This window comes from Oncorhynchus kisutch, linkage group LG17, assembly GCF_002021735.2.
Source record: "Oncorhynchus kisutch isolate 150728-3 linkage group LG17, Okis_V2, whole genome shotgun sequence".
In the NCBI taxonomy this organism is placed as follows: Eukaryota; Metazoa; Chordata; class Actinopteri; order Salmoniformes; family Salmonidae; genus Oncorhynchus; species Oncorhynchus kisutch.
This window is the reverse complement of record NC_034190.2, coordinates 3,218,194-3,241,158: the sequence shown is the minus strand read 5'-3', so window position 1 is coordinate 3,241,158 and position 22,965 is coordinate 3,218,194. Positions and strand designations below refer to the sequence as shown.

Genomic DNA, 22,965 nt, shown 5'->3' with positions numbered 1-22,965 from the left:
ACACACACACACATACACCGATACACACACACACACATACACCGATACACACACACACACACACACACACACCGATACACACACACACATACACCGATACACACACACACACACACACACCGATACACACACACACACACACACACACACACACACACACACACACACACACCGATACACACACACACATACACGATACACGCATACACATAAACACACACACCGATACACACACACACATACACGATACACGCATACACATAAACACACACACCGATACACGCCCACACAGCTACACACACACGCAAACCGATACACACATACGCATACACACCGATACACGCATACACACACACACACAAATACACACACACACACACACCGATACACACACCGATACACACATACACACCCACACAGCTACACACACACGCAAACCGATACACACACACACACACACACACCGATACACACACACACACACACACACACACACACACACACACACACACACCGATACACACACACACATACACCGATACACACACACACACACACACACACACACCGATACACACACACACACACACACACACACCGATACACACACACATACACGATACACGCATACACACACACACACACACACCGATACACACACACACACACACACCGATACACACACACATACACGATACACGCATACACACAAACCGATACACACACACCAATACATGCATACACGCCCACACAGCTACACACACACACAAACCGATACACACATACGCATACACACCGATACACGCATACACACACACACACACAAATACACACACACACACACACACCGATACACACATACACACCCACACAGCTACACACACACGCAAACCGATACACACACACACACACACACACCGATACACACACACACACACCGATACAAATACAGACAGAAGCACAGACGCATACACACACATGCAACAGTACACACACACACACACACACAACATAGTTGGTGGTGTAGTGACAGACTGGTCAGGGCTGTTTCTCTGATGTCTTATTTACAACGTCAGGACCCCTGGGGCTTTATAGCTGCCCGATCAACTGCCTGAACCGTTTGCCCTTCACTCTGATGTAGGACCCCCACAGCGATGACACCTGCCATGGTGTGTCTCGTCAGCAGCAACATGACATTACAACAAGACTCTGTCAGACATTACACGTTGACGTATGAGTTATGCAATCTGACCGGAAAGACACACGCACGCACGCACGCACACACACACACACACACACACACACACACACACACACACACACACACACACACACACACACACACACACACACACACACACACACACACTGTCTCTGTCAGTGCAGTACCTGTGGTTTGTGTCAGTGTGCATGTTGACCAGAGCGCTGTGACACAGAGACATCTGTGACCAGGCCGGGACTCAGGAAGCCAACATGGTGTGTGTGTGTGTGTGTGTGTGTGTGTGTGTGTGTGTGTGTGCGTGTGCGTGCGTTGCGTGCGGGTTAGAGAGAGAGAGACAGAGAGATCACACGGATGGGCACAGAGAGACACAACAGGACCTCTCTTCACCTCCATCCTTCCATCCCTCCTTCCTTCCATCCTTCCATCCCTCCATCCTTCCATCCTTCCATCCTTCCATCCCTCCATCCTTCCATCCCTCCATCCTTGCATCCTTCCATCCCTCCATCCTTCCATCCCTCCTTCCTTCCATCCCTCCCTCCATCCTTCCATCCCTCCTTCCTTCCATCCCTCCATCCTTCCATCCTTCCATCATTCCATCCCTCCTTCCTTCCATCCCTCAAACCTTCCATCCCTCCATCCTTCCATCCCTCCATCCTTCCATCCTTCCATCCTTCTATCCCTCCATCCTTCCATCCTTCCATCCCTCCATCCTTCCATCCTTCCATCCCTCCATCCTTCCATCCCTCCTTCCTTCCATCCTTCCATCCTTCCATCCCACCATCCCTCCATCCTCCATCCTTCCATCCATCCCTCCATCCTTCCATCCTTCCATACCTCAAACCTTCCATCCTTCCATCCCTCCATTCTTCCATCCCTCTATCCTTCCATCCCTCCATCCTTCCATCCTTCCATCCTTCCATCCCTCAAACCTTCCATCCTTCCATCCCTCTATCCTTCCATCCCTCCATCCTTCCATCCCTCCTTCCTTCCATCCTTCCATCCTTCCATCCCTCGATCCCTCCATCCTTCCATCCTTCCATCCCTCCATCCCTCCATCATCCATCCTTCCATCCTTCCATCCTTCCATCCCTCCATCCCTCCACCCTTCCATCCCTCCATCCTTCCATCCCTCCATCCTTCCATCCCTCCATCCTTCCATCCCTCAAACCTTCCACCCTTCCATCCTTCCATCCTAATCTCTGTGTGTCCATCTGGACTTCTTACCTTAACTATCCTTTCCCTCTCTATTCCTCTTTCTCTCTTTAGTCCTCTTTCCCTCTCTATTCCTCTTTCTCTCTTTAGTCCTCTTTCCCTCTCTCTGTTCCTCTTTCCCTCTCTGTTCCTCTTTCCCTCTCTCTATTCCTCTTTCTCCCTCTATTCCTTTTTTCTCTCTCTCTATTCCTCTTTCCCTCTCTCTGTTCCTTTTCCCCCCTCTCTATTCCTCTTTCCCTCTCTATTCCTCTTTCCCTCTCTCTTTCCCTCCATCTATTCCTCTTTCCCTCTCTGTCTGTTCCTATTTCCCTCTCTATTCCTCTTTCCCTCTCTCTATTCCTCTTTCCCTCTCTCTTTCCCTCCATCTGTTCCTCTTTCCTTCTCTCTATTCCTCTTTCCCTGTCTCTGTTCCTTTTCCCCCCTCTCTATTCCTCTTTCCCTCTCTCTATTCCTATTTCCCTCTCTCCTTCTCAGCTACAGTATCTTTCTTCCCTCTCGCTTTACCTCTCCCTTTTACCCTCCCTACTGCTTCTATCAGCACCACCCTCCCTCCCTCCCTCGCTCCGTCCCACTCTTCTCCTCTCCCTCCCTTAACCGCTCTGTCCCCCCAGCCCATGTTTTGCCCAGCTGAAACAAAGCGTCCGGGCAGCCAGGATATCATAAATATGTCACTTCCTCCTGAGAAATTACACGTTTTAGAAACGGGCAATTTCCACGGCGATTAATTGAGGTCTCTCGCTGCGGCAGCGCCGCATAAAAGCTGGCGAACACGCCTGAATGCTTTCTCATAAACGTATGGCTAATGCTCCTCCAATTACCTAGCCTGTGCATACGTTTGAGAGCACAGCCGTACACCAACAAAAACTAGGCCATAGCTTGGCAGTTGGGACTTTTTGGGATGGTGGGGGTGTGTATTCTGTTGGATCAGATCACTTCTCATTTAGCAGTTCTCTATCTTTATCTATCAGTGCTCTCCTCTCTTGTCTCTCCTCTCTCCTTTCTCCTCTCTCTTCCATCCTCTCTCCTCTCCTCCATCTTCTCTGCTCTCCACTCTCCTCTGTCCTCTCTCATCTCTCCTATCTCCTCTATCCTCCTTTTTCCTTTCTCCTCTCTCCTCTCTCCTTTATCCTGAGGATAACAGCGGACGATATTGCCACTCCTATTTGCCATATCTTCAGTATAGGCCAACTAGAAAGTGTGTGCCCCCAGGCCTGGAGGGAAGCTCAAGTCATTCTGCTACCTAAGAATAGTAAAGCCCCCTTTACTGACTCAAACAGCCGACCAATCAGCCTGTTACCAACCCTTAGTAAACCTCTGGAAAAAATAGTGTTTGACCAGATACAATGCCATTTTACAGTAAACAAACTGACAACAGAATATTAACACGCTTATAGGTAAGGACAGTAGATATGTAGATATGTAGATATGGGAGTTTATCAAAATTGGATTTGTTTTTGAATTATTTGTGGGTCTGTGTAATCTGAGGGAAATATCTGTCTCTAATATGGTCATACATTTGGCTAGGTTAGGAAGTGCATCTCCATTTCCACCTGATTTTGTGGGCAGTGTGCACATAGCCTGTCTTCTCTTGAGAGCCAGGTCTGCCTACGGAGGCATTTCTCAATAGCAAGGCTATATTTACTGAGTCTGTACATAGTCAAAGCTTTCCTTAATTTTGGGTCAGTCACAGTGGTCAGGTATTCTGCCGCTGTGTACTCTCTGTTTAGGGCCAAATACCATTCTAGTTTGCTCAGTTTTTTTTGTTAATTCTTTCCAATGTGTCAAGTAATCATCTTTTTTGATGATTACTACAGAAGTGATACCTCCTAGCCGTTGAGTTAGCAACAGCAGCTGCAAACACAGTTTAGGAAGGAACAGACAGAGTATTCTGTCTACCACACAACAACGTTACTACAACGTATCCAATTTACCAGCAGAGACATTCTTCAAAGGACTCGGTTGGGCAACACCGCCTTCCATCTACCACCAACCTACCGAAGTGCAGCTCAGAGTAAATATTTATTTTCATTTTTATTGCATTTTCCTTTTCCAAATGGGCGGTAATTTAGAATGCAAAAGATACTGTATTTACCATAGCACAGCTTCGCCCTTTGTTCCTCAGTCTTCCCGCTCTTTCACTCAAACTCAGCCCTTTTCTTTTGTGTAACAAGCTGTCATATCTGCTATGGATGTTTTCCTTTATGACGTAATTTGTAATCAAGTTATGATTAAGTTATGATTAATTATGTGTATGTGTAACTCTGTGTGATTAGTTAGGTATTTAGTAAATTAATAATTTAACCCAATTTTGTATTTCTGATTCAACTTGTTAGCCAGGGTTCGTGCAGATAACCAAGAATTTACAACTTTCAGATGAGACTGAATTAAGGTGACGAATAATATTGACTGCTATTGATGTAAAATATTACTCTATAAATATTATTTTGTGGTGCCCTGACTCTCTCGTTAATAACATTTACATGATTAGCTCAATCAGGTAATATTAATTACGGAGAAATTATTTTATAGAATAGCATGTCATATTACTTAATCCGGCATAGCCAAAGACACGACACTGGTCATCTACGAACATTTGAACATCTTGACCATGTTCTGTTATAATCTCCACCCGACACAGCCAGAAGAGGACTGGCCACCCCTCATAGCCTGGTTCCTCTCTAGGTTTCTTCCTAGGTTTTGGCCTTTTCTATGGAGTTTTTCATACCCACCGTGCTTCTACATCTGAGTGTCGACGGACCTGAGTGAGTTGGGTGCGCAATTAAGCAGGTACTTTCCTGAAACAGACAACTGGATTCATTATCCCTTTCATGCCCTGCCTCTAGTCCACTTACCGATATCTGAACAAGAGATCCTCATCGAAATTGCAACAAGCGGTTCTGTGAAAATTGAATTAATTCAGAAGCCACTGCCAGATTTCTGTATTGGACTGTGGTCAGAGTATCTTTGCGGTGTTAAGACACTGATGCCCTTTGCAACCACGTACCGACAGTTGAAGTTGGAAGTTTACATACACCTTAGCCAAATACATTTAAACTCAGTTTTTCACAAATCCTGACATTTAATCCTAGTAAAAATGCCCTGTCATAATGTCACGCCCTGTAAAATACTCCCTCCCTCCCTCCCTCCCTCCCTCCCTCCCCTCCCTCCCTCCCTCCCTCCCTCCCTCCCTCCCTCCCTCCCTCCCTCCCTCCCTCCCTCCCTCCCTCCCTCCCTCCCTCCCTCCCTCCCTCCCTCCCTCCCTGACCTTAGAGATCCTTTTTATGTCTCTATTTGGTTTGGTCAGGGTGTGTGTTGGGGTGGGTGTTCTATAATTTGTATTTCTATGTTTTGGCCGGGTTCTCAATCAGTCACACTTTTGACTGTATTTGTCATTGTTGACGGTGTGCGTGCGTGTATGTATACGCACATGCCTACATTTGTGTGTGTGTGTTTACCAGCTTTACCAGCTTAAAGGCTAACAGCATCTACTCTACTCCCTCTGGAGAGACAGACGGAGCCCAGGGCTACAATTACCAGGACTCCATTTATGTTGTTTAAATTGTCTCCTTATAATAATCTGAAAGGCCGGAAGAGAGAGAGAGTTCCCAATGTGAAAATGATTAACACAAAATCTGAATGAATCCCATGTACTCAGTCCCCCATTGATTTGACTTGCATCAGCCAATCAGGCACTTCCCCTGAATTCTTAAGTCATTATTACCCTGAAGACTCTTTCAGAGGGTTTTAACACGGTTTCTATTGTGTTGTGGCTTGGAAAGACTGAATTCTCTATGTACCCATAAAATGAAATGAAATTACAGGTAATTGGGTCATTATCAATGAAACGTCACAATATGGAACGATTTGACTGCTGGGGGGGTCCAAAACCTAAAACCATTGACACAGAATTGTTAAATACATCTTATAATTGTTTATTTATAATATCATCGTGAAGAGCGGTTTCAGAACTACATATTTCAAATTATTCCACATTTATCTCTTTCATCAGAAACAGTCAGTTCTTTATGATCAGTAAACATCAATTGATCGTGTCATTTCAGATACGTGACCGATCCATTTGGCATGGAGATAGATAGCTAGCTGAACATGTGTCATTTAGCTTGCTTCATAAGAAACAGGGCAGCAGGTCCAGTGGTTAGAGCAGGTAGCCTAGTGGTTAGAGGTAGGTAGCCTAGTGGTTAGAGGTAGGTAGCCTAGTGGTTAGAGGTAGGTAGCCTAGTGGTTAGAGGTAGGTAGCCTAGTGGTTAGAGCAGGTAGCCTAGTGGTTAGAGGTAGGTAGCCTAGTGGTTAGAGGTAGGTAGCCTAGTGGTTAGAGGTAGGTAGCCTAGTGGTTAGAGCAGGTAGCCTAGTGGTTAGAGGTAGGTAGCCTAGTGGTTAGAGGTAGGTAGCCTAGTGGTTAGAGGTAGGTAGCCTAGTGGTTAGAGGTAGGTAGCCTAGTGGTTAGAGCAGGTAGCCTAGTGGTTAGAGCAGGTAGCCTGGTGGTTAGAGCAGGTAGCCTAGTGGTTAGAGCAGGTAGTCTAGTGGTTAGAGGTAGGTAGCCTAGTGGTTAGAGCAGGTAGCCTCTAGGCTTTTAGAAAGAGCTTGACATCAGCAAGTCCACGGAGATATGACAGGATCAAAACATCATGATAATTATGATTCCAACGTACTGGAAAGGTTTAGTACCGTTTCATATGACGCAATCAAATATTTCTGCATATTATTAATAATTATAATATTTTTACCAATCTAAAGAACTCGCCGGCGCCTGTCTTTTTTATAATGTTTAGAAAATCAGTTGTGTTTATAAAATATTTTTAAGACACAACAACTGGACTCTTTTATGCAACAATGTCCACTTCACTTCACGCTCATATCACATTTGGCAGCAGTAATCCCCCCCCCCCCCCCCAAGAATGGAATGAAATGTAAATATACATGTACACTTGTCTGTTTCTCTCTCCTCCTTCTTCTTCTCTGTCTGTCCTAGAAGTCTGTTTCTCTCTCCTTCTTCTTCTCTGTCTGTCTAGAAGTCTGTTTCTCTCTTCTTCTTCTTCTCTGTCTGTCTAGAAGCCTGTTTCTCTCTCCTTCTTCTTCTCTGTCTGTCTAGAAGCCTGTTTCTCTCTCCTTCTCTTCTTCTCTGTCTGTCTAGAAGTCTGTTTCTCTCTCCTTCTTCTCTGTCTGTCTAGAAGTCTGTTTCTCTCCTTCTTCTCTGTCTGTCTAGAAGTCTGTTTCTCTTCTTCTTCTCTGTCTGTCTAGAAGTCTGTTTCTCTTCTTCTTCTCTGTCGGTCTAGAAGTCTGTTTCTCTCTCCTTCTTCTCTGTCTGTCTAGAAGTCTGTTTCTCTCTCCTTCTTCTCTGTCTGTCTAGAAGTCTGTTTCTCTCTCCTTCTTCTCTGTCGTCTAGAAGCCTGTTTCTCTCTCCTTCTTCTCTGTCTGTCTAGAAGCCTGTTTCTCTCTCCTTCTTCTCTGTCTGTCTAGAAGTCTGTTTCTCTCTCCTTCTTCTCTGTCTGTCTAGAAGTCTGTTTCTCTCTCCTTCTTCTTCTTCTCTGTCTGTCTAGAAGTCTGTTTCTCTCTCCTTCTTCTCTGTCTGTCTAGAAGTCTGTTTCTCTCTCCTTCTTCTTCTTCTCTGTCTGTCTAGAGTCTGTTTCTCTCTTCTTCTCTGTCTGTCTAGAAGTCTGTTTCTCTTCTTCTTCTCTGTCTGTCTAGAAGGTCTGTTTCTCTTCTTCTTCTCTGTCTGTCTAGAAGTCTGTTTCTCTTCTTCTTCTCTGTCTGTCTAGAAGTCTGTTTCTCTCTCCTTCTTCTCTGTCTGTCTAGAAGCCTGTTTCTCTCTCTCCTTCTTCTCTGTCTGTCTAGAAGCCTGGTTTCTCTCTCCTTCTTCTCTGTCTGTCTAAAGCCTGTTTCTCTCTCCTTCTTCTCTGTCTGTCTAGAAGTCTGTTTCTCTCTCCTTCTTCTCTGTCTGTCTAGAAGCCTGTTTCTCTCTCCTTCTTCTCTGTCTGTCTAGAAGTCTGTTTCTCTCTCCTTCTTCTCTGTCTGTCTAGAAGCCTGTTCTCTCTCCTTCTTCTCTGTCGTCCTAGAAGTCTGTTTCTCTCTCTCTTCTTCTCTGTCTGTCTAGAAGTCTGTTTCTCTTCTTCTTCTCTGTCTGTCTAGAAGTCTGTTTCTCTCTCCTTCTTCTCTGTCTGTCTAGAAGTCTGTTTCTCTCCTCTCCTTCTTCTCTGTCTGTCTAGAAGTCTGTTTCTCTTCTTCTTCTCTGTCTGTCTAGAAGTCTGTTTCTCTCTCCTTCTTCTTCTCTGTCTGTCTAGAAGTCTGTTTCTCTCTCCTTCTTCTTCTTCTTCTCTGTCTGTCTAGAGTCTGTTTCTCTCTCCTTCTTCTTCTTCTTCTTCTTCTCTTCCTGTCTGTCTAGAAGTCTGTTTCCTCTCTCCTTCTTCTTCTTCTTCTCTGTCTGTCTAGAGTCTGTTTCTCTCTCCTTCTTCTTCTTCTTCTTCTTCTTCTTCTCTGTCTGTCTAGAAGTCTGGTTTCTCTCTCCTTCTTCTTCTTCTTCTTCTTTCTGTCTGTCTAGAAGTCTGTTCTCTCTCCTCTTCTTCTTCTTCTTCTTCTCTCTGTCTGTCTAGAGTCTGTTTCTCTCTCCTTCTTGTCTTCTTCTTCTCTTCTTCTTCTTCTTCTCTGGTCTGATCCTAGAAGTCTGTTTCTCTCTCCTTCTTCTTCTTCTTCTTCTTCTTCTCTGTCTGTCTAGAAGTCTGTTTCTCTCTCCTTCTTCTTCTTCTCTGTCTGTCTAGAAGTCTGTTTCTCTCTCCTTCTTCTTCTTCTTCTTCTTCTTCTCTGTCTGTCTAGAAGTCTGTTTCTCTCTCCTTCTTCTTCTTCTCTGTCTGTCTAGAAGTCTGTTTCTCTCTCCTTCTTCTTCTTCTTCTTCTTCTCTCTGTCTGTCTAGAAGTCTGTTTCTCTCTCCTTCTTCTTCTTCTCTGTCTGTCTAGAAGTCTGTTTCTCTCTCCTTCTTCTTCTTCTTCTTCTTCTTCTTCTCTGTCTGTCTAGAAGTCTGTTTCTCTCTCCTTCTTCTTCTTCTCTGTCTGTCTAGAAGTCTGTTTCTCTCTCCTTCTTCTTCTCTGTCTGTCTAGAAGTCTGTTTCTCTCTCCTTCTTCTCTGTCTGTCTAGAAGTCTGTTTCTCTCTCCTTCTTCTTCTCTGTCTGTCTAGAAGTCTGTTTCTCTCTCCTTCTTCTTCTCTGTCTGTCTAGAAGTCTGTTTCTCTCTCCTTCTTCTTCTCTGTCTGTCTAGAAGTCTGTTTCTCTCTCCTTCTTCTTCTCTGTCTGTCTAGAAGTCTGTTTCTCTCTCCTTCTTCTTCTTCTCTGTCTAGAAGTCTGTTTCTCTCTCCTTCTTCTTCTCTGTCTGTCTAGAAGTCTGTTTCTCTCTCCTTCTTCTTCTCTGTCTGTCTAGAAGTCTGTTTCTCTCTCCTTCTTCTTCTCTGTCTGTCTAGAAGTCTGTTTCTCTCTCCTTCTTCTTCTCTGTCTGTCTAGAAGTCTGTTTCTCTCTCCTTCTTCTCTGTCTGTCTAGAAGCATGTTTTCTCTTCTTCTTCTCTGTCTGTCTAGAAGTCTGTTTCTCTCTCCTTCTTCTCTGTCTGTCTAGAAGCATGTTTCTCTTCTTCTTCTCTGTCTGTCTAGAAGTCTGTTTCTCTTCTCCTTCTTCTCTGTCTGTCTAGAAGTCTGTTTCTCTTCTTCTTCTCTGTCTGTCTAGAAGTCTGTTTCTCTTCCTTCTTCTTCTGTCTGTCTAGAAGTCTGTTTCTCTTCTTCTTCTCTGTCTGTCTAGAAGTCTGTTTCTCTTCTTCTTCTCTGTCTGTCTAGAAGTCTGTTTCTCTTCTTCTTCTCGTCTGTCTAGAAGTATGTTTCTCTTCTTCTTCTCTGTACTGTCTAGAAGTCTGTTTCTCTTCTTCTTCTCTGTCTGTCTAGAAGTCTGTTTCTCTCTTCTTCTCTGTTCTGTCTAGAAGTATGTTTCTCTTCTTCTTCTCTGTCTGTCTAGAAGTCTGTTTCTCTCTTCTTCTCTGTCTGTCTAGAAGTCTGTTTTCTCTTCTTCTTCTCTGTCTGTCTAGAAGTCTGTTTCTCTTCTTCTTCTCTGTCTGTCTAGAAGTCTGTTTCTCTTCTTCTTCTCTGTCTGTCTAGAAGTCTGTTTCTCTTCTTCTTCTCTGTCTGTCTAGAAGTCTGTTTCTCTTCTTCTTCTCTGTCTGTCTAGAAGTCATGTTTCTCTTCTTCTTCTCTGTCTGTCTAGAAGTCTGTTTCTCTTCTTCTTCTCTGTCTGTCTAGAAGCCTGTTTCTCTCTCCTTCTTCTCTGTCTGTCTAGAAGTCTGTTTCTCTCTCCTTCTTCTCTGTCTGTCTAGAAGCCTGTTTCTCTCTCCTTCTTCTCTGTCTGTCTAGAAGTCTGTTTCTCTCTCCTTCTTCTCTGTCTGTCTAGAAGTCTGTTTCTCTCTCCTTCTTCTCTGTCTGTCTAGAAGCCTGTTTCTCTCTCCTTCTTCTCTGTCTGTCTAGAAGTCTGTTTCTCTCTCCTTCTTCTCTGTCTGTCTAGAAGCCTGTTTCTCTCTCCTTCTTCTCTGTCTGTCTAGAAGTCTGTTTCTCTCTCCTTCTTCTCTGTCTGTCTAGAAGTCTGTTTCTCTTCTTTCTTCTCTGTCTGTCTAGAAGTCTGTTTCTCTCTCCTTCTTCTCTGTCTGTCTAGAAGTCTGTTTCTCTCTCCTTCTTCTCTGTCTGTCTAGAAGTCTGTTCTCTTCTTCTTCTCTGTCTGTCTAGAAGTCTGTTTCTCTCTCCTTCTTCTTCTCTGTCTGTCTAGAAGTCTGTTTCTCTCTCCTTCTTCTTCGTCTTCTCTGTCTGTCTAGAAGTCTGTTTCTCTCTCCTTCTTCTTCTTCTTCTTCTTCTCTGTCTGTCTAGAAGTCTGTTTCTCTCTCCTTCTTCTTCTTCTTCTCTGTCTGTCTAGAAGTCTGTTTCTCTCTCCTTCTTCTTCTTCTTCTTCTTCTTCTTCTTCTGTCTGTCTAGAAGTCTGTTTCTCTCTCCTTCTTCTTCTTCTTCTTCTTCTCTGTCTGTCTAGAAGTCTGTTTCTCTCTCCTTCTTCTTCTTCTTCTTCTTCTTCTCTGTCTGTCTAGAAGTCTGTTTCTCTCTCCTTCTTCTTCTTCTTCTTCTTCTTCTTCTTCTTCTTCTTCTTCTTCTTCTTCTCTGTCTGTCTAGAAGTCTGTTTCTCTCTCCTTCTTCTTCTTCTTCTTCTTCTTCTCTGTCTGTCTAGAAGTCTGTTTCTCTCTCCTTCTTCTTCTTCTCTGTCTGTCTAGAAGTCTGTTTCTCTCTCTTCTTCTTCTTCTTCTTCTTCTCTGTCTGTCTAGAAGTCTGTTTCTCTCTCCTTCTTCTTCTTCTCTGTCTGTCTAGAAGTCTGTTTCTCTCTCCTTCTTCTTCTTCTTCTTCTCTGTCTGTCTAGAAGTCTGTTTCTCTCTCCTTCTTCTTCTTCTCTGTCTGTCTAGAAGTCTGTTTCTCTCTCCTTCTTCTTCTTCTTCCTCTTCTTCTTCTCTGTCTGTCTAGAAGTCTGTTTCTCTCTCCTTCTTCTTCTTCTCTGTCTGTCTAGAAGTCTGTTTCTCTCTCCTTCTTCTTCTCTGTCTGTCTAGAAGTCTGTTTCTCTCTCCTTCTTCTTCTCTGTCTGTCTAGAAGTCTGTTTCTCTCTCCTTCTTCTTCTCTGTCTGTCTAGAAGTCTGTTTCTCTCTCCTTCTTCTTCTCTGTCTGTCTAGAAGTCTGTTTCTCTCTCCTTCTTCTTCTCTGTCTGTCTAGAAGTCTGTTTCTCTCTCCTTCTTCTTCTCTGTCTGTCTAGAAGTCTGTTTCTCTCTCCTTCTTCTTCTTCTCTGTCTGTCTAGAAGTCTGTTTCTCTCTCCTTCTTCTTCTCTGTCTGTCTAGAAGTCTGTTTCTCTCTCCTTCTTCTTCTCTGTCTGTCTAGAAGTCTGTTTCTCTCTCCTTCTTCTTCTTCTCTGTCTGTCTAGAAGTCTGTTTCTCTCTCCTTCTTCTTCTCTGTCTGTCTAGAAGTCTGTTTCTCTCTCCTTCTTCTTCTCTGTCTGTCTAGAAGTCTGTTTCTCTCTCCTTCTTCTCTGTCTGTCTAGAAGCATGTTTCTCTTCTTCTTCTCTGTCTGTCTAGAAGTCTGTTTCTCTTCTCCTTCTTCTCTGTCTGTCTAGAAGCATGTTTCTCTTCTTCTTCTCTGTCTGTCTAGAAGTCTGTTTCTCTCTCCTTCTTCTTCTCTGTCTGTCTAGAAGTCTGTTTCTCTTCTCCTTCTTCTCTGTCTGTCTAGAAGCATGTTTCTCTTCTTCTTCTCTGTCTGTCTAGAAGTCTGTTTCTCTTCTTCTTCTCTGTCTGTCTAGAAGTCTGTTTCTCTTCTTCTTCTCTGTCTGTCTAGAAGTCTGTTTCTCTTTCTTCTTCTCTGTCTGTCTAGAAGTCTGTTTCTCTTCTTCTTCTCTGTCTGTCTAGAAGTCTGTTTCTCTTCTTCTTCTCTGTCTGTCTAGAAGTCTGTTTCTCTTCTTCTTCTCTGTCTGTCTAGAAGTCTGTTTCTCTTCTTCTTCTCTGTCTGTCTAGAAGTCTGTTTCTCTTCTTCTTCTCTGTCTGTCTAGAAGTCTGTTTCTCTTCTTCTTCTCTGTCTGTCTAGAAGTCTGTTTCTCTTCTTCTTCTCTGTCTGTCTAGAAGTCTGTTTCTCTTCTTCTTCTCTGTCTGTCTAGAAGTCTGTTTCTCTTCTTCTTCTCTGTCTGTCTAGAAGTCTGTTTCTCTTCTTCTTCTCTGTCTGTCTAGAAGTCTGTTTCTCTTCTTCTTCTCTGTCTGTCTAGAAGTCTGTTTCTCTTCTTCTTCTCTGTCTGTCTAGAAGTCTGTTTCTCTTCTTCTTCTCTGTCTGTCTAGAAGTCTGTTTCTCTTCTTCTTCTCTGTCTGTCTAGAAGTCTGTTTCTCTTCTTCTTCTCTGTCTGTCTAGAAGTCTGTTTCTCTTCTCTTCTTCTCTGTCTGTCTAGAAGTCTGTTTCTCTTCTTCTTCTCTGTCTGTCTAGAAGTCTGTTTCTCTTCTTCTTCTCTGTCTGTCTAGAAGTCTGTTTCTCTTCTTCTTCTCTGTCTGTCTAGAAGTCTGTTTCTCTCTCTTCTTCTCTGTCTGTCTAGAAGTCTGTTTCTCTCTTCTTCTCTGTCTGTCTAGAAGTCTGTTTCTCTCTCTTCTTCTCTGTCTGTCTAGAAGTCTGTTTCTCTTCTTCTTCTCTGTCTGTCTAGAAGTCTGTTTCTCTTCTTCTTCTCTGTCTGTCTAGAAGTCTGTTTCTCTTCTTCTTCTCTGTCTGTCTAGAAGTCTGTTTCTCTTCTTCTTCTCTGTCTGTCTAGAAGTCTGTTTCTCTCTTCTTCTCTGTCTGTCTAGAAGTCTGTTTCTCTTCTTCTTCTCTGTCTGTCTAGAAGTCTGTTTCTCTCTTCTTCTTCTCTGTCTGTCTAGAAGTCTGTTTCTCTTCTTCTTCTCTGTCTGTCTAGAAGTCTGTTTCTCTCTCCTTCTCTGTCTGTCTAGAAGTCTGTTTCTCTTCTTCTTCTCTGTCTGTCTAGAAGTCTGTTTCTCTTCTTCTTCTCTGTCTGTCTAGAAGTCTGTTTCTCTTCTTCTTCTTCTCTGTCTGTCTAGAAGTCTGTTTCTCTCTCCTTCTCTGTCTGTCTAGAAGTCTGTTTCTCTTCTTCTTCTCTGTCTGTCTAGAAGTCTGTTTCTCTTCTTCTTCTCTGTCTGTCTAGAAGTCTGTTTCTCTTCTTCTCTGTCTGTCTAGAAGTCTGTTTCTCTTCTTCTTCTCTGTCTGTCTAGAAGTCTGTTTCTCTTCTTCTTCTCTGTCTGTCTAGAAGTCTGTTTCTCTTCTTCTTCTCTGTCTGTCTAGAAGTCTGTTTCTCTTCTTCTTCTCTGTCTGTCTAGAAGTCTGTTTCTCTTCTTCTTCTCTGTCTGTCTAGAAGTCTGTTTCTCTCTCCTTCTTCTCTGTCTGTCTAGAAGTCTGTTTCTCTTCTCCTTCTTCTCTGTCTGTCTAGAAGTCTGTTTCTCTTCTTCTTCTCTGTCTGTCTAGAAGTCTGTTTCTCTTCTTCTTCTCTGTCTGTCTAGAAGTCTGTTTCTCTCTCCTTCTTCTTCTCTGTCTGTCTAGAAGTCTGTTTCTCTCTCCTTCTTCTTCTCTGTCTGTCTAGAAGTCTGTTTCTCTCTCCTTCTTCTTCTCTGTCTGTCTAGAAGTCTGTTTCTCTCTCCTTCTTCTTCTCTGTCTGTCTAGAAGTCTGTTTCTCTCTCCTTCTTCTTCTTCTCTGTCTGTCTAGAAGTCTGTTTCTCTCTCCTTCTTCTTCTCTGTCTGTCTAGAAGTCTGTTTCTCTCTCCTTCTTCTTCTTCTCTGTCTGTCTAGAAGTCTGTTTCTCTCTCCTTCTTCTTCTCTGTCTGTCTAGAAGTCTGTTTCTCTCTCCTTCTTCTTCTCTGTCTGTCTAGAAGTCTGTTTCTCTTCCTTCTTCTCTGTCTGTCTAGAAGTCTTTTCTCTTCTTCTTCTCTGTCTGTCTAGAAGTCTGTTTCTCTTCTCCTTCTTCTCTGTCTGTCTAGAAGCATGTTTCTCTTCTTCTTCTCTGTCTGTCTAGAAGTCTGTTTCTCTCTCCTTCTTCTTCTCTGTCTGTCTAGAAGTCTGTTTCTCTCTCCTTCTTCTTCTTCTCTGTCTGTCTAGAAGTCTGTTTCTCTCTCCTTCTTCTTCTTCTCTGTCTGTCTAGAAGTCTGTTTCTCTCTCCTTCTTCTTCTCTGTCTGTCTAGAAGTCTGTTTCTCTCTCCTTCTTCTTCTTCTCTGTCTGTCTAGAAGTCTGTTTCTCTCTCCTTCTTCTTCTCTGTCTGTCTAGAAGTCTGTTTCTCTCTCCTCTTCTTCTCTGTCTGTCTAGAAGTCTGTTTCTCTCTCCTTCTTCTCTGTCTGTCTAGAAGCATGTTTCTCTTCTTCTTCTCTGTCTGTCTAGAAGTCTGTTTCTCTTCTCCTTCTTCTCTGTCTGTCTAGAAGTCTGTTTCTCTTCTTCTTCTCTGTCTGTCTAGAAGTCTGTTTCTCTCTCCTTCTTCTCTCTGTCTGTCTAGAAGTCTGTTTCTCTCCTTCTTCTCTGTCTGTCTAGAAGTCTGTTTCTCTCTTCTTCTCTGTCTGTCTAGAAGTCTGTTTCTCTTCTTCTTCTCTGTCTGTCTAGAAGTCTGTTTCTCTTCTTCTTCTCTGTCTGTCTAGAAGTCTGTTTCTCTTCTTCTTCTCTGTCTGTCTAGAAGTCTGTTTCTCTTCTTCTTCTCTGTCTGTCTAGAAGTCTGTTCTCTCTTCTTCTCTGTCTGTCTAGAAGTCTGTTTCTCTTCTTCTTCTCTGTCTGTCTAGAAGTCTGTTTCTCTCTTCTTCTCTGTCTGTCTAGAAGTCTGTTTCTCTTCTTCTTCTCTGTCTGTCTAGAAGTCTGTTTCTCTTCTTCTTCTCTGTCTGTCTAGAAGTCTGTTTCTCTTCTTCTTCTCTGTCTGTCTAGAAGTCTGTTTCTCTTCTTCTTCTCTGTCTGTCTAGAAGTCTGTTTCTCTCTTCTTCTCTGTCTGTCTAGAAGTCTGTTTCTCTTCTTCTTCTCTGTCTGTCTAGAAGTCTGTTTCTCTTCTTCTTCTCTGTCTGTCTAGAAGTCTGTTTCTCTTCTTCTTCTCTGTCTGTCTAGAAGTCTGTTTCTCTTCTTCTTCTCTGTCTGTCTAGAAGTCTGTTTCTCTTCTTCTTCTCTGTCTGTCTAGAAGTCTGTTTCTCTTCTTCTTCTCTGTCTGTCTAGAAGTCTGTTTCTCTTCTTCTTCTCTGTCTGTCTAGAAGTCTGTTTCTCTTCTTCTTCTCTGTCTGTCTAGAAGTCTGTTTCTCTTCTTCTTCTCTGTCTGTCTAGAAGTCTGTTTCTCTTCTTCTTCTCTGTCTGTCTAGAAGTCTGTTTCTCTTCTTCTTCTCTGTCTGTCTAGAAGTCTGTTTCTCTTCTTCTTCTCTGTCTGTCTAGAAGTCTGTTTCTCTCCTTCTTCTCTGTCTGTCTAGAAGTCTGTTTCTCTTCTTCTTCTCTGTCTGTCTAGAAGTCTGTTTCTCTTCTTCTTCTCTGTCTGTCTAGAAGTCTGTTTTTCTTCTTCTTCTCTGTCTGTCTAGAAGTCTGTTTCTCTTCTTCTTCTCTGTCTGTCTAGAAGTTGTTTCTCTTCTTCTTCTCTGTCTGTCTAGAAGTCTGTTTCTCTCTTCTTCTCTGTCTGTCTAGAAGTCTGTTTCTCTTCTCTTCTCTGTCTGTCTAGAAGTCTGTTTCTCTCTTCTTCTTCTCTGTCTGTCTAGAAGTCTGTTTCTCTCTTCTTCTCTGTCTGTCTAGAAGTCTGTTTCTCTCTCCTTCTCTGTCTGTCTAGAAGTCTGTTTCTCTTCTTCTTCTCTGTCTGTCTAGAAGTCTGTTTCTCTTCTTCTTCTCTGTCTGTCTAGAAGTCTGTTTCTCTCTTCTTCTTCTCTGTCTGTCTAGAAGTCTGTTTCTCTCTCCTTCTCTGTCTGTCTAGAAGTCTGTTTCTCTTCTTCTTCTCTGTCTGTCTAGAAGTCTGTTTCTCTTCTTCTTCTCTGTCTGTCTAGAAGTCTGTTTTCTCTTCTTCTCTGTCTGTCTAGAAGTCTGTTTCTCTTCTTCTTCTCTGTCTGTCTAGAAGTCTGTTTCTCTTCTTCTTCTCTGTCTGTCTAGAAGTCTGTTTCTCTTCTTCTTCTCTGTCTGTCTAGAAGTCTGTTTCTCTTCTTCTTCTCTGTCTGTCTAGAAGTCTGTTTCTCTTCTTCTTCTCTGTCTGTCTAGAAGTCTGTTTCTCTCTCTTCTTCTTCTCTGTCTGTCTAGAAGTCTGTTTCTCTTCTTCTTCTCTGTCTGTCTAGAAGTCTGTTTCTCTTCTTCTTCTCTGTCTGTCTAGAAGTCTGTTTCTCTCCTTCTTCTCTGTCTGTCTAGAAGTCTGTTTCTCTTCTTCTTCTTCTCTGTCTGTCTAGAAGTCTGTTTCTCTTCTTCTTCTCTGTCTGTCTAGAAGTCTGTTTCTCTCTCTTCCTTCTTCTCTGTCTGTCTAGAAGTCTGTTTCTCTTCTTCTTCTCTGTCTGTCTAGAAGTCTGTTTCTCTTCTTCTTCTCTGTCTGTCTAGAAGTCTGTTTCTCTTCTTCTTCTCTGTCTGTCTAGAAGTCTGTTTCTCTCCTTCTTCTCTGTCTGTCTAGAAGTCTGTTTCTCTTCTTCTTCTTCTCTGTCTGTCTAGAAGTCTGTTTCTCTTCTTCTTCTTCTCTGTCTGTCTAGAAGTCTGTTTCTCTCTCCTTCTTCTTCTCTGTCTGTCTAGAAGTCTGTTTCTCTCTCCTTCTTCTTCTCTGTCTGTCTAGAAGTCTGTTTCTCTTCTTCTTCTCTGTCTGTCTAGAAGTCTGTTTCTCTCTCTCTCTCTCTGTCTGTCTAGAAGTCTGTTTCTCTTCTTCTTCTTCTCTGTCTGTCTAGAAGTCTGTTCTCTCTTCTTCTTCTGTCTGTCTAGAAGTCTGTTTCTCTCTTCTTCTCTGTCTGTCTAGAAGTCTGTTTCTCTTCTTCTTCTCTGTCTGTCTAGAAGTCTGTTTCTCTTCTTCTTCTCTGTCTGTCTAGAAGTCTGTTTCTCTTCTTCTTCTCTGTCTGTCTAGAAGTCTGTTTTCTCTTCTTCTTTTCTCTGTCTGTCTAGAAGTCTGTTTCTCTTCTTCTTCTCTGTCTGTCTAGAAGTCTGTTTCTCTTCTTCTTCTCTGTCTGTCTAGAAGTCTGTTTCTCTTCTTCTTCTCTGTCTGTCTAGAAGTCTGTTTCTCTTCTTCTTCTCTGTCTGTCTAGAAGTCTGTTTCTCTTCTTCTCTGTCTGTCTAGAAGTCTGTTTCTCTCTTCTTCTTCTCTGTCTGTCTAGAAGTCTGTTTCTCTCTCCTTCTCTGTCTGTCTAGAAGTCTGTTTCTCTTCTTCTTCTCTGTCTGTCTAGAAGTCTGTTTCTCTTCTTCTTCTCTGTCTGTCTAGAAGTCTGTTTCTCTCTTCTTCTTCTCTGTCTGTCTAGAAGTCTGTTTCTCTCTCCTTCTTCTTCTCTGTCTGTCTAGAAGTCTGTTTCTCTCTCCTTCTTCTTCTCTGTCTGTCTAGAAGTCTGTTTCTCTCTCCTTCTTCTTCTCTGTCTGTCTAGAAGTCTGTTTCTCTCTCTTCTTCTTCTTCTCTGTCTGTCTAGAAGTCTGTTTCTCTCTTCTTCTTCTGTCTGTCTAGAAGTCTGTTTCTCTTCTTCTTCTCTGTCTGTCTAGAAGTCTGTTTCTCTCTCCTTCTCTGTCTGTCTAGAAGTCTGTTTCTCTCTCTTCTTCTCTGTCTGTCTAGAAGTCTGTTTCTCTTCTTCTTCTCTGTCTGTCTAGAAGTCTGTTTCTCTTCTTCTTCTCTGTCTGTCTAGAAGTCTGTTTCTCTCTTCTTCTCTGTCTGTCTAGAAGTCTGTTTCTCTCTCCTTCTTCTCTGTCTGTCTAGAAGTCTGTTTCTCTCTCCTTCTTCTTCTTCTCTGTCTGTCTAGAAGTCTGTTTCTCTCTCCTTCTTCTTCTTCTCTGTCTGTCTAGAAGTCTGTTTTCTCTCTTCTTCTCTGTCTGTCTAGAAGTCTGTTTCTCTCTTCCTCTGTCTGTCTAGAAGTCTGTTTCTCTCCTTCTTCTCTGTCTGTCTAGAAGTCTGTTTCTCTTCTTCTTCTTCTCTGTCTGTCTAGAAGTCTGTTTTCTCTTCTTCTTCTTCTCTGTCTGTCTGGAAGTCTGTTTCTCTCTCCTTCTTCTCTGTCTGTCTAGAAGTCTGTTTCTCTTCTTCTTCTCTGTCTGTCTAGAAGTCTGTTTCTCTTCTTCTTCTCTGTCTGTCTAGAAGTCTGTTTTCTCTTCTTCTTCTCTGTCTGTCTAGAAGTCTGTTTCTCTCTCCTTCTTCTTCTCTGTCTGTCTAGAAGTCTGTTTCTCTTCTTCTTCTCTGTCTGTCTAGAAGTCTGTTTCTCTCTCCTTCTCTGTCTGTCTAGAAGTCTGTTTCTCTTCTTCTTCTCTGTCTGTCTAGAAGTCTGTTTCTCTTCTTCTTCTCTGTCTGTCTAGAAGTCTGTTTCTCTTCTTCTTCTCTGTCTGTCTAGAAGTCTGTTTCTCTTCTTCTTCTCTGTCTGTCTAGAAGTCTGTTTCTCTTCTTCTTCTCTGTCTGTCTAGAAGTCTGTTTCTCTTCTTCTTCTCTGTCTGTCTAGAAGTCTGTTTCTCTTCTTCTTCTTCTCTGTCTGTCTAGAAGTCTGTTTCTCTTCTTCTTCTCTGTCTGTCTAGAAGTCTGTTTCTCTTCTTCTTCTCTGTCTGTCTAGAAGTCTGTTTCTCTTCTTCTTCTCTGTCTGTCTAGAAGTCTGTTTCTCTTCTTCTTCTCTGTCTGTCTAGAAGTCTGTTTTCTCTTCTTCTTCTCTGTCTGTCTAGAAGTCTGTTTTCTCTCTTCTTCTTCTCTGTCTGTCTAGAAGTCTGTTTCTCTTCTTCTTCTCTGTCTGTCTAGAAGTCTGTTTCTCTTCTTCTTCTCTGTCTGTCTAGAAGTCTGTTTCTCTTCTTCTTCTCTGTCTGTCTAGAAGTCTGTTTTCTCTTCTTCTCTGTCTGTCTAGAAGTCTGTTTCTCTCTCTTCTCTCTGTCTGTCTAGAAGTCTGTTTCTCTCTCCTTCTCTGTCTGTCTAGAAGTCTGTTTCTCTTTCTTCTTCTCTGTCTGTCTAGAAGTCTGTTTTCTCTTCTTCTTCTCTGTCTGTCTAGAAGTCTGTTTCTCTCTTCTTCTTCTCTGTCTGTCTAGAAGTCTGTTTCTCTTCTTCTTCTCTGTCTGTCTAGAAGTCTGTTTCTCTTCTTCTTCTCTGTCTGTCTAGAAGTCTGTTTCTCTCTCCTTCTTCTTCTCTGTCTGTCTAGAAGTCTGTTTCTCTCTCCTTCTTCTTCTCTGTCTGTCTAGAAGTCTGTTTCTCTCTCCTTCTTCTTCTCTGTCTGTCTAGAAGTCTGTTTCTCTCTCCTTCTTCTTCTTCTCTGTCTGTCTAGAAGTCTGTTTCTCTCTCTTCTTCTCTGTCTGTCTAGAAGTCTGTTTCTCTTCTTCTTCTCTCTGTCTGTCTAGAAGTCTGTTTCTCTCTCCTTCTCTGTCTGTCTAGAAGTCTGTTTCTCTTCTTCTTCTCTGTCTGTCTAGAAGTCTGTTTCTCTTCTTCTTCTCTGTCTGTCTAGAAGTCTGTTTCTCTCTTCTTCTTCTGTCTGTCTAGAAGTCTGTTTCTCCTTCTTCTTCTCTGTCTGTCTAGAAGTCTGTTTCTCTTCTTCTTCTCTGTCTGTCTAGAAGTCTGTTTCTCTCTTCTTCTCTGTCTGTCTAGAAGTCTGTTTCTCTTCTTCTTCTTCTCTGTCTGTCTAGAAGTCTGTTTCTCTTCTTCTTCTCTGTCTGTCTAGAAGTCTGTTTCTCTTCTTCTTCTCTGTCTGTCTAGAAGTCTGTTCTCTTCTTCTTCTCTGTCTGTCTAGAAGTCTGTTTCTCTTCTTCTTCTTCTCTGTCTGTCTAGAAGTCTGTTTCTCTCTTCTTCTCTGTCTGTCTAGAAGTCTGTTTCTCTCTTCTTCTTCTGTCTGTCTAGAAGTCTGTTTCTCTTCTTCTTCTCTGTCTGTCTAGAAGTCTGTTTCTCTTCTTCTTCTCTGTCTGTCTAGAAGTCTGTTTTTCTCTTCTTCTTCTCTGTCTGTCTAGAAGTCTGTTTCTCTCTTCTTCTTCTCTGTCTGTCTAGAAGTCTGTTTCTCTTCTTCTTCTCTGTCTGTCTAGAAGTCTGTTTCTCTTCTTCTTCTTCTCTGTCTGTCTAGAAGTCTGTTTCTCTTCTTCTTCTCTGTCTGTCTAGAAGTCTGTTTCTCTTCTTCTTCTCTGTCTGTCTAGAAGTCTGTTTCTCTCTTCTTCTCTCTGTCTGTCTAGAAGTCTGTTTCTCTTCTTCTTCTCTGTCTGTCTAGAAGTCTGTTTCTCTTCTTCTCTGTCTGTCTAGAAGTCTGTTTCTCTCTTCTTCTTCTCTGTCTGTCTAGAAGTCTGTTTCTCTCTCCTTCTCTGTCTGTCTAGAAGTCTGTTTCTCTTCTTCTTCTCTGTCTGTCTAGAAGTCTGTTTCTCTTCTTCTTCTCTGTCTGTCTAGAAGTCTGTTTCTCTCTTCTTCTTCTCTGTCTGTCTAGAAGTCTGTTTCTCTTCTTCTTCTCTGTCTGTCTAGAAGTCTGTTTCTCTTCTTCTTCTCTGTCTGTCTAGAAGTCTGTTTCTCTCTCCTTCTTCTTCTCTGTCTGTCTAGAAGTCTGTTTCTCTCTCCTTCTTCTTCTCTGTCTGTCTAGAAGTCTGTTTCTCTCTCCTTCTTCTTCTCTGTCTGTCTAGAAGTCTGTTTCTCTCTCCTTCTTCTTCTTCTCTGTCTGTCTAGAAGTCTGTTTCTCTTCTTCTTCTCTGTCTGTCTAGAAGTCTGTTTCTCTTCTTCTTCTCTGTCTGTCTAGAAGTCTGTTTCTCTCTCCTTTTCTTCTTCTCTGTCTGTCTAGAAGTCTGTTTCTCTTCTTCTTCTCTGTCTGTCTAGAAGTCTGTTTCTCTCTTCTTCTCTGTCTGTCTAGAAGTCTTTTTCTCTTTCTTCTTCTCTGTCTGTCTAGAAGTCTGTTTTCTCTTCTTCTTCTCTGTCTGTCTAGAAGTCTGTTTCTCTTCTTCTTCTCTGTCTGTCTAGAAGTCTGTTTCTCTTCTTCTTCTCTGTCTGTCTTCTAGAAGTCTGTTTTCTCTTCTTCTTCTCTGTCTGTCTAGAAGTCTGTTTCTCTCTTCTTCTTCTCTGTCTGTCTAGAAGTCTGTTTCTTCTCTTCTTCTTCTGTCTGTCTAGAAGTCTGTTTCTCTTCTTCTTCTCTGTCTGTCTAGAAGTCTGTTTCTCTCTCCTTCTTCTTCTCTGTCTGTCTAGAAGTCTGTTTCTCTTCTTCTTCTCTGTCTGTCTAGAAGTCTGTTTCTCTTCTTCTTCTCTGTCTGTCTAGAAGTCTGTTTCTCTTCTCTTCTCTGTCTGTCTAGAAGTCTGTTTCTCTCTTCTTCTTCTCTGTCTGTCTAGAAGTCTGTTTCTCTTCTTCTTCTCTGTCTGTCTAGAAGTCTGTTTCTCTTCTTCTTCTCTGTCTGTCTAGAAGTCTGTTTCTCTTCTTCTTCTCTGTCTGTCTAGAGTCTGTTTCTCTTCTTCTTCTCTGTCTGTCTAGAAGTCTGTTTCTCTTCTTCTTCTGTCTGTCTAGAAGTCTGTTTCTCTCTCTTCTTCTCTGTCTGTCTAGAAGTCTGTTTCTCTCTCTTCTTCTCTGTCTGTCTAGAAGTCTGTTTCTCTCTTCTTCTCTGTCTGTCTAGAAGTCTGTTTCTCTCTTCTTCTCTTCTCTGTCTGTCTAGAAGTCTGTTTCTCTCTCCTTCTTCTTCTTCTCTGTCTGTCTAGAAGTCTGTTTCTCTCTCCCTTCTTCTTCTCTGTCTGTCTAGAAGTCTGTTTCTCTCTCCTTCTTCTTCTCTGTCTGTCTAGAAGTCTGTTTCTCTCTCCTTCTTCTTCTCTCTGTCTGTCTAGAAGTCTGTTTCTCTCTCCTTCTTCTTCTCTGTCTGTCTAGAAGTCTGTTTCTCTCTCCTTCTTCTTC

General features: G+C 42.6%; 1 protein-coding gene across 1 annotated transcript in view; it reads left to right on the top strand.

Annotated features, from left to right (window-relative positions):
* LOC109883181 (CUB and sushi domain-containing protein 2-like) overlaps positions 1–22,965 on the top strand; it is an 899,659-nt gene that overhangs the window by 187,262 nt on the left and 689,432 nt on the right.